At 36.8% G+C, this 17799-nt stretch overlaps 1 pseudogene; it reads right to left on the reverse strand.

Moving 5' to 3' along the window:
• Positions 1–3720: 3720 nt before the first annotated feature.
• Positions 3721–10336, reverse strand: LOC115068571 (annotated as a pseudogene).
• Positions 10337–17799: the final 7463 nt, after the last annotated feature.

A 17799-nucleotide genomic window follows, 5' to 3' on the forward strand; every position in this document is an offset into this window, starting at 1 on the left:
GACTGAGTGCATCCAATGGACATGTGAAGAACCTCATTACCCCAGATTTGTCTGCCCATAGGCAGTTATATATTGATCTTAAAGTTCTGAACCCAGGATGTGGCAGGTGAGAAAAAAAATATGATTAAACAACCAAAATGCCGGTGCAGCCAGAGCAATGCCTTGAAGGTGACTCTGGGCACAGGCACCTAGAAACATGACTCAGTGCCTCTTCCTCTTATTAAGAATCTTGATACATCTATATTTATCTCAGAATTCTGAACTCAGGATTTGACAAGTAAGAGGCATAATAACTGGGGAGCTGAGATCACAAAGCTGTGCACAGTGGCCTAGCCACCCACACACGTTGATGAAGCCCAGGGGCACGAGCAGGGTGGAGCCAACCTAGACTGCCCACCCACACACCCCAGTGGTACCCATGGTCTGCCAACCATAATCATCACTCAGTGGCTGTCAAGAACTGGTTTCAGTTCTCAAAAACATTAGGTATCTGAGAAGGCTCCAGTCAGAAAATGAACTAGAGGACAACTGGTGTAAGGCTGTCATGTGAAGCTGTGAAACCTCCCAACTGCCACTCAGAGAACTGGAATGGAGGTGTGAGCTAACTGCTGCCTGCTATGAGGACCTAGCTTCTTCTTTACCCATGGTGAAACCCAGAAGGGATCAACTTGTTGGCGAATTTGGTCCACAATGGGGTCATTGTGCTGAGTGAGGATCAGAAACAGCCAAAGTAGTAATCTGCATGCAAGGGCTGTGAACAACTAATTTTGATGAAGAAAATCAAGCGTTTCTGACCACTGAGAAAAAAGAGAAATCCCTACTTGACACTCCTAAGCTGTGAGTAAAAGAGACAAAAATTAAGAGTGAAAATCCCATTCTAAGAAACCTGGGCATATTCTAACCCAAAACCATGTACAAAGGAAAAAAAGTGGGCCCTTACTTTGGCACACCTCAGTATAAGAATTATAGATATCTGACACTCTGACAACATGATTTCTCCAGCATCCAGCTCAGATTTCTAGTGTCGGATGGGACTGCTCATGTATAAATAGAAGACACATAGACAGGGTTGGGGGTAAGGGTGGTGGTGGAGTGAGGGTGGAGATGGGTGAGAAGGTGTGAATATGATCAAAATTCATTGTATGAAATTCTTGAATTAATAAAATTTCTATTAAACTAAAAAGAAATACTTAAAGTTACTATATATAAAATTAATCTTGAGAAGTATATTAAATCTTCCTCACTCTATCTCTCCTTGGATATACACACATTTATGTCAATAATTGCTTCTAGATAAAGGATAATTTTTGAAAATCCAGTCTGATTTATTTCTATTTATTAATATGATTAATACTGAAACATAAATGGTCTTATTTGTTAATAACCTGAAGAGAAAACAATTCCTCTTTCTAGGACAAATTCCTATAAATGAAATTTTCTGCTAATGGGTACATAAAAATATCAAGAAGTAACAAGAAGGTATTTTTCCATTCTACAACTATTAAAAATTAACGTTCTTTAAATGTATTACTTTACAGAAAGGCTCATGATATGAAAATGCACCAGGAATTACTAGAGCTATAAGGAACTTAAAATGATTTTATCAACCCAGTAACACCAAGAAAGCTGAGCAAAGAGCCACTTGTCACCTTTCACACCAACTAAAACTCAAGAACAAAGATAGCCAGGACTGTGTCCCAACAGAAGTGCCTCTGTTTGCCAGGCTGTTTATAGATCACTACCTGCTAGATCGTCAACCTCACCTATGCCAGTAAGAAAGAAATATACACTGAGTTGCCAACCATACAAAGAAATAAGTAGCTCAAAGAGACAGACTGAGTCACCAAAGCAAGAGTTTGAATAAACGTTTCTATTCTCCCAAGAAAAGACTGACTGTTCCTTGGTCACCGAAACAAATAACCATTGATCTAAATTATCAATGACAGCCTCACACCACTACAGAGTCCTCTGTGCTTTGTTCAGTGACACTGAGAGTCTGAAAGCTCAGCTCTCCCATGATTGCCAAGCACCAAAATCAACTTTCTGTTTAAGACATTGAATGGTGGCCTGGCCTTTGAACAGGTGCCTTCTGTTAAGTTAAAGGAAAGAAAGAAGATAGGACTTACATGTAAAAAGGATTAGAAGCTTTATGAAAAGTACCTTATAGACAAAAGGACTTTCTGGAACTAAAATCATGTTTTTGTTTTTTAAGTAGACAAATTAGAAACCAGAACGCAATGTAAAACTGAATTTCTGGTTTATGTAAATTAAACATGGAAGCAGATCACAAAATTAACAACATAACAAAAACTAAGTTAGAGTCTAGGAAGTCAAAATTTCTAGCTGTTGTATCTTGAGTAAAAAATGCTAACTTTTCCCAAGGTAAAAAAGAAATTGTGCACCGAAAAATGGTAAGACATCGATGAAGTAAACATTAGACACAAACAAATGGAAAATACCTCTGTCCATGGATTAGAATAATTAATATTGATTATATTATTAATTAAAGGAAGAAGTCATATTATTGATAGTACCCAAAGTAATCTCCAGATTTACTATGAAGACAAAATGGTAACAAGTCAAGTTTTGCAGATCTTCATTCATTTTATTTATGATCCTAGAATCAAGCAGCTGTCTAAATGAAAAATTATTCAAAATGCCCAATTTCATTTTGTGGCCAGATTGTGCTTATAAAAACAAAACAAAACAAAACTTAAATACAGACATGGAAGTGAGGTGCAGACAACCATGTTTACAGCTGCATTTGCCTCATTGGTGGTTGAAACAATTCACCCCTTGTGATTAGCTGAAACTGTACCTTTGTTAGTTTGCTTACACAACAAATTTATACAGCCATGTATGGAGTAACATTAAAGCCAAAATTTAAAATATATGGAGGTAGTTTTACATCAAGCTTAACAAATATAATTGCTATCAACATTCCAGAAGCATTCAAAGAAATAGAAAAATCAATCATAAAGTTCATATAGAGTCACAAAGGTCTTAAGTAGTCAAAGCAATTGTGAGGAAAACAAACCAGGTGGCATCACACTCCCCACTGTGAAGTCAGTGTGACACTGAACCAAACATCGATATATAGATCAATAAAATAGACTACAGAGACCCCAAAAAAGCCAGGTGTATATGTGAACTAAACCTTAGCAAATGTACCAAAAACACACAAGAGATAAACAAAGTCTTTTCAATAAGTTGTGCTGGGAAAACTGGATTTCCACATGCAAAAGAATGAAACTGAACCTTCACCTTACGCTGTATACAAAAATCAACATAAGTACCTGGATGGTGGTACCTGCCTGTATCTCACTGCTTGAGAAACTGAAATGGAAAGATTTCAATCTGAAGGACAGTCTGAGCTACATAACAAGAGACTATATCGAAACTATTTCTTTTAAAAAGAACAAAAAGGGAAGAAAAATGCCCCAAATGGGTTGAAGACTAAAATATAAGTTCTAACACTGTGAAACTCCTAGAAGAGAACATAGTGGAAAAGCCTCTTTGCAGGGTGGTTTGTCAATGATTATTTAATTTTAAATTTTCTTTATTTCAGAATTGCTGTTCTATACAGCCATCATAAAAAATATATTGGGTATTTTCCAAAAAATAAGAGGCTAGAAATAAAATTGAAGGACAATTAGAACTGAAATTGTCCCAGAGAAGTTCTGAGGACGGATGGCTCTTTAAATGTCCTTGATCACCACTTCATTCCTCCTTTGTGAACATATGGAAATTCTTTTTCTTTGTATATTTTTTACAGAATTTTCTGTGTTTCATACACAAAATCTTAATCAATTTTGTACCCCTCCCCCATCCACACCCTCCCATAGTGCCCCCCCCTTCCAATTGATTTCATGTATTCTGTCATTTATGTTAAGCTTATTGAGTCATGTGGAATTCTGACCAGGTTGCTCAGGGACAAGCTCTTTTAGTTGCTTTCAGCTTCTCCTCCATTACTTATTTGAAGATGATAAGAGAAGACTTGATGACATCTTTCAGTGTTATGTATTTGTAATAAATGTCTTGCAAGGAGTTCTGGGTTGGGTCCTTTCTCATCACTCCTCCAAATAACAGTGCTACTCTAAATGGAGGAGACATGGCACCTGAGTCTGTATCTTCTCCAAATTGCAGAGCCAGATTGGACACTGCCTTGGTAACCCTCTCCACCATCATTGTCTCATTATAGGTGAACCAATGGCTCTGTGTCTGCACTCTGGCTTTATCAATGAAAGTCTTATCATCAGCTATTAGCCTACTCAAGACACAACTGATATGAGCCTCAAACTCTACAGTTTTCTCAAGTCTGCTAGGCTCTATGAGTTGAGGAAAAATTGTCTTCTCCACTATCAGGCATAGATTTTCTGATTCCTGGATGCCAGTGGCTGTAGAAGCAAGCTTCGTAGACTCAATGACATATTCCACTTGAAATAATTTCCTTCAGGATATCTGTCATACCAAAACCAACTTGTGGAGGAAAGGATTTATTTGACTTACAGCACAGTTCATTATCAAGAAAATCCAAGATAGGAATGAACTCAGGGCTGGAACCTGGAGGCAGGAGGTAAAGCACAGACCATGGAGGAATGCTTCTTACTGACTTACTTCCCTAGTCTGTGTTCAGTTTGTTTTCTTATACAATAAAAGACCATCTGCCCAGGGATGGCACAAGCCATGTCATTCCCACATCACTCAACAATCAAGAAAACGCCCCCACAGACCTGAGCACAGACCAATCCAATGCAAAAAATTCCTCAATTGAGGTTGCCTCTAACCAGGTGTGTCAAGTTGACAACTAAAGCTATCCAGCACAGATGCCATCATTCAAGTGAAGAGGCAGCCTACAGAATGGGAAAAAAAATCTTTACCAGGTATATTTTTAACAGAAGATTATGTACAAAGAACTAATCATTAAAAAAGAAAAAGTGGGGCAAAGAGCTGAACACAGTTCTCTAATGCAAATAGCAGAGAAATACTTCTTTATTATTCCAAAGAGAGGCAAATTTTTAGCACATTGTTCCAGAAATAACTTAAGGAAAAGAAGGAGCCCAAGAGAGAAAACTAGTAGGAGAAAGGTGTTAACTAAGGGAGAAAAATACTTTTTAGCGAGGCGTGGTAGTGCACGCCTTTAATCCCAGCACTCGGGAGGCAGAGGCAGGCAGATCTCTGTGAGTTCAAGGCCAGCCTGGTCTACATAGTGAGTTCCAGGACGACAGCTGGGGCTACAGGGAGAACCTGTCTCAAAAAGACCAAAAACAAATCAAAATATAAAAAGTGTTTAGTATCTTTAGTCATCAGGGAAATGCAAATTAAAAACACTTTGAGATTTCATCTTATCCCACACAGAATAAGAACCAAAAAATAAACAATGACAAATGCTGGCAAGAATGTGGAGAATCGGGAACTCTTATCCACTGGCGAGTGCAAACTGGTCCAGCCACTATGGAAATCAGTGTGCAGATTCTTCAATAAACTCAAAATTAATCTGCGTATGATCCAACCATACCATTCTTGAGCATATATCCAAAATACTCTGTACCATACTACAGAAATACCAGTTCATCCATGTTCATTGCTGCCCTTTTCATAATAGTCAGAAATTGCAAAGAACATAGTTGTCTATCAACCAATGAATGGATAATAAAGTTATAATACATATACACATTGGAATATTATTCAGCTCTTAAAAAACCAAAATTCACAGGAAAATGGATGGAACTGGAAATAATCATCCTGAGTGAGGTGACCTAGACTCAGAAAGACAAAATTCACATGTTCTCTACCACAGCTGGATGCGAGTTTTGAAATCTTGGATATATGTGTATTTCAATTTGAAAATTCAAGGGAGTTACCCTGTAACAGGAGGTCATTGCCCCTTCCAGATATCATAGGCTAACAAAAAAGAAACCTAAATGCCAGGAATGGACTCCTTCTCTAGAAACTGTTTACCAGGGGTCCCATAGACCCTTAAACAATACTGATCATTGATCCTGCTCTTGGTTACTCACCAGAACTTTCTTGATTTCTGAGACAAGGTTTCCCTGCAGCCACAACTGGCCTGGAACTTGCTACAAGGACCAGGCTGGCCTTGATCTCACAGAGACCCACCTCCCTCTGCTTCCTGAGTCCTGGAATTAAAGGCATGTGCCACCATGACTGACTGAAAATACTCTTTAAGAAATATTTGAAATTTTGAACAAAGCCTACTATATAATTGTCATGGCAATATTATTATGTGTGATACTAAATTTCAAGTAAATGCTCAATGAAAAAGTATTGATTCCATTTGATTATCTGCTCTGACATATCAAACCATCCAATTTCTCCTGCACTATCTTTAAAGCTTGTGATTACTTGGTCAAGTTTATCTTTTAGAGACAATATTCTTCAATTCTTGACACATAATAAGGGCTACATATTTATTAAATGTACATACATTTATAAAATGATCCTGTATACATACAAAAGAAAACAATGTCAGAGATGGGAAAAATGGTACTTCTAGCAGAGCACTTAAAACCTTTGTGTTACCACAATTCCCACCACAGCCCTGCCTTTTATACTTGATGCCTGGTTATCCTTTTTTCATGTGCACACACACACACACACACACACACACACACAAAGCAACAATATAAATTTTAATTTTTTAGAATCTTGAGTTAGAAGTAGGTCACATTTACAATAACCCTTACTTGCTAACATTTGCCAGCAAGGTGTGTTAAATAAGCTGTCATCTTTGATGAACACTCACAATTCCTCAGGTGATTTGAAAATGATTACCACACAAGTTTATTTGGAGTATAGTTTTTAAAATTGTCATTGTATAGTTAAAAGAAGTGTGTCTGTGTGTATATCATACAGAACATCCCAAGCAATCTTATTCATCTATATACCCACTTCCCCATTGGCACCCTCCCATAGCCCCCCCACTGGAGCCCATATACTCTGTCATTCCTGTTACTGTCTACTGTGTTGTTGGTGCCCCCAGCCATTCCCCACTGCTACACACACACAAAAAAAAAATCAACAAATTTTTTTAAAAGACTTGTATTAGAGGAGGAAACATAAAAATTCACTCCATGTTAATTAGTAGAGGTGATAAACATTACTATTGAAATGTACCTGATGACTTTATATCCATACTCAGGTGTCAAGGATCCAAGTGTAACCGACTGTGACTAGTAATAATCAGATACATAGAGATCAAAGGCATATGTGCAAAAATCTAAGTGTTCATAGCATTAAAAATGTAAGAAACAGCATATTTTTTAATGAAATGGAGATCTTCTTTAAAGGTTAAAAATTCATTCAATTTTATGTCTTAAAGTATTTATACTGAGTTCAATATTGTATAACTGTATTAATTCAACTGTGAACCTAAAAATTTACAGCCACTTTTGAAAGAGATGTGTCTTTGCTCTAGAAATTGTTGCTGACTATATTAAAGCTGTAATGAAATGCTTCTTCTAATCATGTGGTTATTAAATTTTTTAAAAAAGAATAAAAAGAAAGCCAAAAAAAGGACTAAAAAACTTTGAATTTGGGGAAAAAGGAGCAGTTTTAATATTTAAATGTAGTTTTAGTTCTGAGAATGGGAATAACTTAAAGTATAATAAATCTTTTTTTTTTTTAAAGAACTGTGTCTGATCTATGCATGCTGTGAGTGCTTGGTTATTGCTGCTTTGAGTTATTTTAGTCTCAATAATCAAGTTATGTCAACCATAATGTAGTCTAGGAAATAAAGCTGAGTTATTATACACTTGTCCATGAACTGGAAACATGTCCATTTCAGAACAGTAGATCCCCTTTCTTGACAATCGTTCATTCTTTGACATTCCCTAAAGCAAAGAAAGCCAGATTTTCTCTTCAGTCCTGTGTTCGGGCCCTCAGCCTTTGTACAGCATGTTTGTTGTGTGCTTAGGTGCCCACTGTCCTTCCACTGCAGTTGTCTCCAATCCTTAGCACCTCATCAACGCCCATCTCTGCCTTCTATACCACTGCATTTCAACTTCCTAGAACAGGGAAGTGTCATGGTCTCAGTGCTTAGTGCCATAAGTTGAATTAAACAATCAAGAAAATCTAGCCAATACAGTGATGAATGTGAAAAACTGCAAAAACAAAAGCAGAAAACTCCATAAATATTCAGCTAAAATTCTGAATGAAAATATATGCATATGAAAACTTTGATATTTTCCTCCAGATAATATAAAACCGTTAGCTAAGAAACTGGGTACTTTTAGTACTTTGGTATACATGCTGTATTTATAAGTGAAATTTTAAACAGACTCTGGTTTTTATATAACATTGTTGGATTTCACGCACATAATCAAAAGAAATGATGACTGATAATTAAAGCTAGGTGAAAACTTAACATATTTCGGTTTCAATTCCTACTTTTTCTCGTTTTTTTTTTTTTCTCACTTGCTTTCCCTGTATGCTGGAGTCTAACTGTATTATCCCAGCATTCTGCTCTTAAAGTTCATGAAAAGAATAAAATTAAAGGTGATGTCTCCAGATCACTATACTGTTTATGATGAAATTGTCCAATGATAAGAACCCTTTGAACATTTTTATAAAAATACTCATTCTGACTCTGCTTTCTACATGTACTACGTGACTGTCATTCACTTTGTAATTTTTCAGAAATGGGTTGTCATATAGTATTTGTCAATTTGACACAAACCTAGGCACACCTGGGAAGAGGGAATCTCAACTAAGGAATGTCTTCCATTAGACTGGCTTGAGGCCATGTGTGTGAGGCATTCTTGACTGCTGGTTGATGTGGGAGGGCCCAGGCAATGTGGGCTGCACCATCCCTGAGAGGTGGACCAGGGCTGTATTAGGAAAGTAGATGAGCAAGCCTGAGCAAGCAAGTCAGCAAACAGAATTCTTCCATGATTTCTGTTTCAGTTTCAGCCTCAGGTTCCTGCCTTGAGTTCCTGCCTTGGATTCCTTGGGTGACTGAAAGCCAGATAAACCCGTTCCTTCTTCAAGATGCTTTTGGTCAATGCTTTATCACAGCCTCAAAAAAGCAAACCAGAGCAGTGATAAAATACTGAAGTGAATATAATTTGAATTTTGATTTTACTGTATTAATTCTTTGAGACAGGGGTAATGTTTTCCCAGCAACGACTGACATATCAGGTGACCCTAAGGGAAAATCTACGTGGTTAGAGAGCCATGAACAACCTGACACATGCTACAGAGTGGAATAATCTTGGAAACCTTATGCAGAGTGAATTAAAGCAGAATTAAAGTCAAGTAGTATATGTTTCCACTTATTTTGCAGTGTCTAAAATAGTCAAACACACAGAGATGGAAAGTAGAGGCCAGGGAGAGGAAGTAATGAGTTGCTATCATTTAACTGGGAAACATTAGTGAAAGTTTCAATTTGAAATGATGAGAAAAATTCTGTAGATAAATGGTTACAATGGTTTCCCATCTTTGGCAATATATAAAAAAACACTGGTTGTACATTTTAAATTGCTAAAAAGGTCAATTTTATTCATGTTTTGCCGTGATAGAAATAATGTCTTTAAAAGTTGTATTAGCATGTATTAAGAAACGAACAACTCATTTCACAACTAGCTTATTCATAACTAACAGCAGATTTGGCATTTCTATTGGGATGATTGGAATGAGAAAGAAAAGCCAGAAGGGGATGGGAGATCATTCTGTATTACTGGTAGTACTCACTGATGCCACAATATGTTGGTGAGCTGATTTTCCTCAACATCTGAACTATTTGCCTTATCTTCTTTCTTTAAAAAAGATGTACTTCCTTCTGGTTTATGGATACTTTCAGAACTTTGAGAATACTTCAGCATTTCACCATTTCTTCAATAAGGAAATAAAGGCAAAACAAGAAGTCAAAGGGCAATTAATGAATGAGTAAACAAACCAAAGAACAGGCCATGGTTTAGTATGATTCAAAGTATATGCTACCCAATGAAGTAAACCAGAAACAGAAGGCAGAGAATTTGATCTCGTTAGTATGGGTCTGGCAGTATATACAACACAATGAGGATATTCATTGATTTCAGCTCATTAATTACAAAAGAAAACTCCATGAATATAGTCAGGGTATGGACCAAGACTTTCTCTTCAACTTTGGCTCGCTCTGTAAAATTCCTCTCTTTTCTATATTTCTTTTTCTAGGGAGACATGAAGAAACATCTATTTATCCCAGACAGAGACTCAATGACTGATGAAGGAAAGGATTCAACTTAAGTCCAGCTTGGAAAACCAATGAGTTTCTTGAGATTACTTACAGGAACATGGATGAGGGGTTATTTAAAGGAGAATGGGTGACCTGCAGCATCCGTATTGCCAAAAAGTCTCACCTGCGTGGATATCATGTCACACAAGTTGTATTGATAGAGGCCTACCTTCAGCTAACCTTCTACCTCCTATATAATCTTGCACCATCCTATGGTCCCATGTAGCTAGGGCCAGGGGATAGGGGCAAATAGAGGCTGCAATCACAGGTTAAGTCTGGTGACCCTCATTCCTCCTAGAGTGTTAACAGCCCTGTGATCACCATAACAGGCCTGCTATGTTTCCCTTATTTCATTGCCATGACTACAGGACCAACGTATTCTGTAGGTCACTACTGCAGTCTTTGCTCCATGGTGACAAACGTCATGCTATGTCCAGAGGAAACAGCTATTGCCCACATGTCTGTGTTCTCACTTAGTTGATCCTCAAGGTTATACTCAGTGAGAGTGTTCATTGATGCCTTTGAACTTGGATATGTTAAATCATCATGTATCCACCTTGCCCACTAATTGACTTGGACCTGACATTTTATTAATATACTCAAAATTATTATAATATCTTGTTATTCTGTTCTATAATACCTTGAAATGTATTTGATTAATTCTCAATATAGGTTACATAGCTGACATACAAGTCAGCTACTGTTTTCAATTTCTAAGAAAGGTAAAAAGTTAGACCCCTTAAAAATGACAGAGTTCTTAAAAGCTTTTATTAAATGGATGATTATATACATATAGACTGAAGATGGAACAATATGATTGTATGTGTATGTCATCTTTTCACTTATAGAAGCTCCTTATCCCTGTCTCCCATTTTTGTTTAAGCCTCAGTTTCATGTACAAAGTGGCAAGGGTCGTCCCTACCTAGCTGCTTACTGACAGAATTAAATGAAGTTTTGCAAATCAAATATTTAGCATAGTGTCACAGATACTATTAGCTACCATGAATTGAAGTTCCAAGGGGAAGGGTCACAACTATGTTGAAGATTCTATAAGGTTTATTCAGTGATTAGAACTTTGTGACTGTGAAAGTTGGAGAATTGCAGATCCAGAGTTAAAATTATCTTGGGCTTTAGTTCCCTTAACAGCTATTCAATGTCCACCCCTGTATCTGACCTAATATTCCAGTGACTATCAGTTAAAATCTTTGTAATATATTAACTTAAAAGATCACTAGTTTCCACCAACCCCAAACTATAGAGATTTCTTTGATTTTCTATAACCCATCTACCTGGTATCTTCACAATATAGTTGATAAGTGCCTTGACTTATGAGCTTATTTTGCTCTGTGATTGTAAAAATTCATGTAGCCACCTCTGTGGTGCAAAATTCATTCAGAACTATGTGCATCCACTCCTCAGGACATGGTTGCTCTATTTGGCACAGAATCAAGTGTCTCTCATTCCCTTTGAGCTGCAAGCTGTTTTACATTGACATTAACAATTTTCAGTACTGATTATATAACTTCCTTTTCTTCATTGCACACTAGTTACCTCAGTCCTGAGATCCCACTGATAGGAGAATGTAGTCAGAATCAAGAGTTACACAAGAAAGAGCTGACAAACTAAAGACTAATGTGAATCCATATTTTCTCACAGACCCCATCCTCAGCTTCTAACATTTATACTGAGAGGCATCTCTGCTGTGAGCATTCTATTTTAAACGTTTTTGAAAACATGTTATTTTTATTGAATTTTTGTAAATTTTGTGCACTGTATTTGATCATCTTTAGACCTCCTTTTCTATCTGTAACCCTCCTACGGCTTTCTGCCAGATTTCACATACTCTTTCACATAGATTAAAGCCTACCTGAGGCATTTATTATGAGCAAAATATATAATTACTTATATTTCTTCAGATATGCTGCCATCAAAAATCAAAAGAGATGAGTTATCCAAGAATATTTGTGAAAATTCAAAACTTGTCAGTTGCTATGAGGTTTATGCATTATATTAGTAGTGTTCAAATATTACCTTTTAAGAACATAAGGAAATTTTATTTTAAAATAGAGATTATCTGTAGTTATGACTAGCAAGTAATAATGACATAAAACATAAAAATGAGTTTTTACTTTATTCATGGAAAACTTTAACAGGAATTTGAAAGTACAGTCTCAGCCTAGATCTTTATATTTTATGGAATTTTTAACTTGTTTTCCAATTGAAAAATTGAACAATCTCTCAAATAAGCATCTATTTACACTTTCTTATTTTTGAAAATTAAAAAAACATTTACGCAGTGACAAGGATGATGAACTATCGTGTGCACATCACCCCTGCTCAGCAACCACCAATCAATCATGTAATCATGATTATGTCCCAAGAGCTAGCAATGAGTTCATTATCAAATGCTGAGCGGGGTTCCGCAGTGTGCTTGAAATGGGATCCTAATAATGCCATACTTTTTTTTTTTTTAGATTTTATTAATTCTTTGAGAATTTCATATAATGTATTTTTGTATTTACCCTAACTCCTTCCCCTACCTCCTTCCAAATTCACCACACCTTCTTACCCCCCAAAACATATCGTGTCCTCTTTTTAAAAAAATAACCCATGAACTCCAATTTGTGCTGTCCATATTCTCTTGGGTGTGAGACCATCCACTGGAGCATGGACAACCTACCAGGAACCACACCTTTAAGAAAACTGACTCTCCCTTCCCCAGAAACCATTAACTGTCCACAGCTTCTTTGTTAGGGTTGGGGACAACATCATACATACTAATTAGTTGTTATCCTTTCTTGGTCTCTCTCTTCCTATATCCTTCCCTTCCTCCCTCTATCCCTCCTCTCTCCTCTTGCCTCTCTCTCCTCCCTTTTCTCTCTTCTTACTCTTCTCCCTCCCTTTTTCCTCTTATTCCTTTAAAATCACTTGCTGAAAAGATAAAGTAGTTCTGTTGTAAAGTTTTACTCTTGGAGTCTATATGTCAATCATCAGTTTGCATTTACTTAAGACATTAAGAACTATCTTCTGCACATTCTTTCCATATGCCAATGTTAAATGAAGAAGAGCTTCTACTTGTCATTTACAAATCTATACATTTCTTAGTGGATATGTACAGTGAAGATCCTTAGGCTTACTGGCCAAAGAGTTAAAAAAATAATGCCATACTCTACTAATACTCAAACTACAATACTGTGCATTGCCCATAATCCAAATGCATCTATTCATTTTACAATGTCTACCAGATGTTTCAAAGAGTCCCTGAAAGTCTTTTCTCCCTGTATTTTAAAGTGGAGTCACTCAGGCTCATTTGTTCCACATTTTTTAAAGTAATGACTAGAGCCATTGTCCTGTGTTTCCAACAGCTGTGGGATGCTGGCCTCCCTCAAGATGCTGCTGTTACCACCATGCAAGTCTCCAAATGTTTGTTAGGGCTGGGTGGTAGAGAAGAGATAATTGTCTCTGTTGTTCAGTCTCCTGGCATGCAATGCCAGTTTTAAAGCCAACTGGCAAATTTAAATAAGATTTTATGGATCATTCTATCCTAAAAGAAGCCAGAAGACTATAAAAAATAAATTGCTGCCACATACGCTTGTTCCTACAGCATATAGGTCAAGTACTATCTTTAGGTTTCTTTAAAGGTATTTCTTCTTACTTTTTAATCTAATTCTTTTTAAATTTATTTTTTATGTGTATGTATGTTTTGGCTGCATGTATGTAAATGCACTACATGTATGCAGTGCCCACAGAGGCCAGAAGAGGGCACTGGATCCCCTGGATCTGGAGTTAAGGATGATTGTTAACTACCATGTGGGTGCTGGAAGCTGAACCCAGGCCCTCTGCAAGAACAGCAGGTGCTCTTAACCATTGAACAATCTTGCCAACTCCTCAGTCTACTTCTGATAGGTGTGATCCTTATCTTACACGACACAAAAAAATTAATTTGACACGAGATATACAGATAAACTTGAAAGCTAAACTTATGGTGATTTTTAACAAAACTAAGGAATATCTCAGGGGCTGGAGAGATGGATCCGTGTTTAAGAGCACTGCTTGCTCTTTTAGAGGACTGGAGTTTGGTTCCCTTGGTGGATAGCAAAAGTTCATAACTCCAGTTCCAGGAGGTCTGATACCCTCTTCTGATCTCCACCAGCACACACAGGCAAAACACACAAAGTAAAAATTAAAAATTATTTTTTTAATTCAAAATAAATTTCTGTAAATATGGAATAGGCAAGGACTTCTCAAAGAAGGATGTTGATAAATAAGACTATCAAAATAAAAGAGTTCTACTCAACAGAAAAATCTTACTAAGAAAGTAAAAGGCAGGTTGGGGGAAGTAAATGGAATACACAGTGTACACATATGAAATTTTGACAAAAAAAAATCACTAATCGGGGCTGGAAAGATGGTTCAGGGGTTAAGAGCACTGACTGCTCTTACAGAGGACCTGGGTTCAATTCCCAGCACCCACATGGTAGCTATGAACCATCCTTAACTGCAGTTCCAGGGAAATTCAAAGCCCTCTTCTGACCTCTGCAGCACTGCAGGACACGGGTGCACTCACATACATGCAGGCAATATACTCATACGCATAAAATAAAAATAATGAAATATTTTTTTAAAAATCACTAATCAAAATGTTTTAGCTATTTTACTAGTTACCTAATGGAAGAATATTTTTTTAAAGTTATACATTTAATATGATTGAAAACTAGGTATATAATCTTATCAGCAAAATTGAGTTTAATCTGCTACTGACACAGTGCAGCTATCAGGAAAGATTTAATTGCATAAGCTTCTGGAGGTTTTCATGTAAACTGTTTTTTACATAAAAATTGTTTTTAACAAATTATTTTTTAATTTGCTTTGTTGCCTCAAATAATGTATTCAGCTGTTATTAAGAATCCAAAGCCAAACAAAAACTAATTAAAACAGAAATACAGAAAAACAAAGAAAGAAAAAGTCCTGTCACAGAGAGCATGAATAATATAAAGGACAAAAGCATTTACCTAATATATAAATATCTCCTGCAATTCAATAATAGACTGTTAAACAGCACAGTTTCAATATGGAGACACACTTTAATAAAGCTTTGTCAAATGGAGCTACATGAACTGTCAAGAAATGTGTGAAAACTGCTCAAGATCTTTCCTCATTTCATGTAAACTAAAATCACATAACTAGCTCTCATCTTTAAGATGCTGAATGCTTCAAATCTGAGGGCTGGAGAGATGGCTCAGCAGGTAAAGTACTTACTCCACATGCTTAAAGGCCAGAGTTTGGATCCCCAACACCTACATAAAAGCCAGGTTGGTGAGGCTTCTCTCCTGTAATCTTAGCACTTGGGAGTCAGAGACAGGGGATCCCCAGGACAAGAAAAATGGGCAAGCTCTGGGTACAGCAAGAGACTTTCCCTCGGTAAATAGACTAGAGTGTGATGGAGAAAGACAGAGAACATCAACCTCTGGCTTCCACATATACATGCACACGTGTATGGTCCCCTGCACACACACACACACACACACACACGGATACACACATTCTGTACATACACACACACACATACACATAAACACAAAAAAAAAGCAACAAGAAAAAAAGATCAAAAAAGTGACTAAAAATTTTTAAACCTAAAATCCAACTTTGGGGAAGGATATGAAGCAAATAAGACTTGTTCTAAGTGATAGTATGAAATTTTCAATAATTTTAAGAAAAAATATCCAAAAGTTTGTTATACACTTAAGAACATTAATTATTCAAATTATCTAGCGATTTAACTTTTAGATAATGATTCAATAGAAATGAAAACATTTTTATTCGGTATAGACAAGTAGTATTATAGCAACATTTTAAAGTTTCGTACAAAGGTAAATGGATAAAGAATTGCTGTGGATTTGTACACTGGAGTACTACTCAGAAACAAGAAGGAACACAATAATATTATCACATTAAGCAATGTGAATTTTAAGCCCATGCTGAATTTAGAAAAGGCAATCACAGCAGTATGCATTTTGTTACAACAGGCAACTCTATCCGAGGTAAAAGAGCTAAGAAGAGGGGCTGCTGGGATCTGAGAGGGGAGCGCTGACTGGAAAAACACAGGTTTCTGAAGTGAGAGAAAGGTTCTCTATCAATCTTTAACCCTTAAAATCTATATATTTTATTGTGTAAATTATAATCAGAAGGGTGATTTAAGGAAAGTGCATGATTATGTGCCAGGCACCATAAATGACAGCATAATAAATGGATGGTGAATTAAACAGATGTAGTTCCCATCTTACACACCAAGTTCAAGCTCAAAATCAGAAGATAAAAGAACATAAGCATGCCCGTGTTAAAAATTCTAGTCACAGCAGCATAACAATGAGAGAGAGAGAGAGGAGAGAGAGGAGAGAGAGAGAGAGAGAGAGAGAGAGAGAGAGAGAGAAATAGAAAGTGAGTCACCTGGCAGGATGCTTAACATTGGCAATTTCTGCCTTCCAAACACACCCGGTAGTCATTGGATGTGTCTGTCCCGGGTTGAAGAAGAAATTTATATGTGAACATAATCCACCCACAGAGGCTAGTTGATTTGCAAGGGCATCAGTGGTACCATATGCTATGAGAAATACCACGTCTGGTCCAAATCCAGTCTCTTAAATTATCGCATCATGCCTGCCTGACCTCCCTGGAAATTTATTCTAGGCTCCTATTCACCTGGGGGCTTCAGGTTGCCAGATAGTAAGATAGTTCAAGCTACAAAAGTGTACTCAGTTCTGGCAGGTTCTAAAACGTAATGCTTTGTTAAAGGATGTGCTGCCAGCCGTGCATTTGAATGCCAGTTTAAACAGTTGGCCCTGACTCAAGCCATTTCTCCTACCCTGAGGGAGTAACACCTAAGAGTTACTAAACTACCCACATAGACTATGAAAACTGCTTGGCAAAACTATGACATCAAATGTTAGTTGTGTGTGGAAGAAGAGCTTTCCTGCAGCTGTTTTGAGAAATTCTCAGCTTCTGTGGGTGAATTCATAACCCACTTTTCCAGCTGTGTTAGATGGCACAGTGATTGTATTCTTCAATGTGTTAGCTACAACATGGCTCTAAGGATACAATGCAGGTACTACACCAAAACAATTTCTAGAAACATGTAGGCTAGGCATTAAGCTTGTTTCTTCATGTTTCACCAAGCTTGCTTTATAAAAATTCTGTTATGGCTCTTGGCTATTCTAGACCAATCCTAACTTATTCCTTAAACTGAATAAAAATAACACCAACATATCCAAATAGATACAAACAAAAACAAAGCCAGGCAAAGAAAAAGTTTTCCAAATAAGCAAGTCTAAAGAGATGTGAAGGTGACTAAAATATTCATTCAACATTGCGTTATCACCAGAACTCATATTTCTAGGGTACTTTGTACACATATTCAAATGACTTTGAGTTTTCCCACAAGCAGTGGTGTATATTTCCAGTGCATTTGTTTAACTGTAGGACTCAGAATAGCTATCCAGCTTCACCTGAAATGTTTAGTTCCGATTTAATTGTCTGCAACTTATTTAAAAAAAGAAAAAACAATTGTT

Source organism: Nannospalax galili, unplaced genomic scaffold (assembly GCF_000622305.1).
Source record: "Nannospalax galili isolate Female #2095 unplaced genomic scaffold, S.galili_v1.0 scaffold790, whole genome shotgun sequence".
NCBI classification, from domain to species: Eukaryota; Metazoa; Chordata; class Mammalia; order Rodentia; family Spalacidae; genus Nannospalax; species Nannospalax galili.